This window comes from Electrophorus electricus, chromosome 26, assembly GCF_041902795.1.
Source record: "Electrophorus electricus isolate QZ-2024a chromosome 26, ASM4190279v1, whole genome shotgun sequence".
Taxonomy (NCBI): Eukaryota; Metazoa; Chordata; class Actinopteri; order Gymnotiformes; family Gymnotidae; genus Electrophorus; species Electrophorus electricus.
Genome location: NC_137522.1, coordinates 2,590,001 through 2,590,799, shown reverse-complemented (window position 1 = coordinate 2,590,799; position 799 = coordinate 2,590,001).

The window sequence follows — 799 nt, the reverse complement described above, 5'->3', positions numbered from 1 at the left end:
AAGGTTAAAAAAAGTTTAAAAAAGGAACCTTAGACTACCGCTTACTTCACAAAGCCAAAAGATAAGGAACTCCTGCTTTACACCCGTTTAAGATCACATAAATGGGGCAAATTTTTATTTACCCACACTCTGCACTCTCAGACAGTACAATCAGTACTCACACAGCACTCACACACAGCTCTCTCAAACACCACTCTCACAACACTCTCACACAGCACTCACACAACATTCTCACAGCACTCTCACACAGAGCACTCACACAACACTCTCACACAGAGCACTCACACACAGCACTCACACAGAACTCTCACACAGCACTCTCACACAGTACTCTCACACAGCACTCTCACACAGCACTCACACACAGCACTCTCACACAGCACTCACACACAGCACTCACACACAGCACTCTCACACAGCACTCTCACACAGCACTCACACACAGCACTCTCACACAGCACTCACACACGGCACTCTCACACAGCACTCACACACAGCACTCTCACACAGCACTCACACACAGCACTCTCACACAGCACTCTCACACAGCACTCACACACAGCACTCACACACAGCACTCTCACACAGCACTCACACACAGCACTCACACACAGCACTCTCACACAGCACTCTCACACAGCACTCACACACACCACTCTCACACAGCACTCACACACAGCACTCTCACACAGCACTCACACACAGCACTCTCACAGCACTCTCACACAGCACTCACACACAGCACTCTCATACAGCACTCACACACAGCACTCTCACACAGCACTCTCATACAGCACTC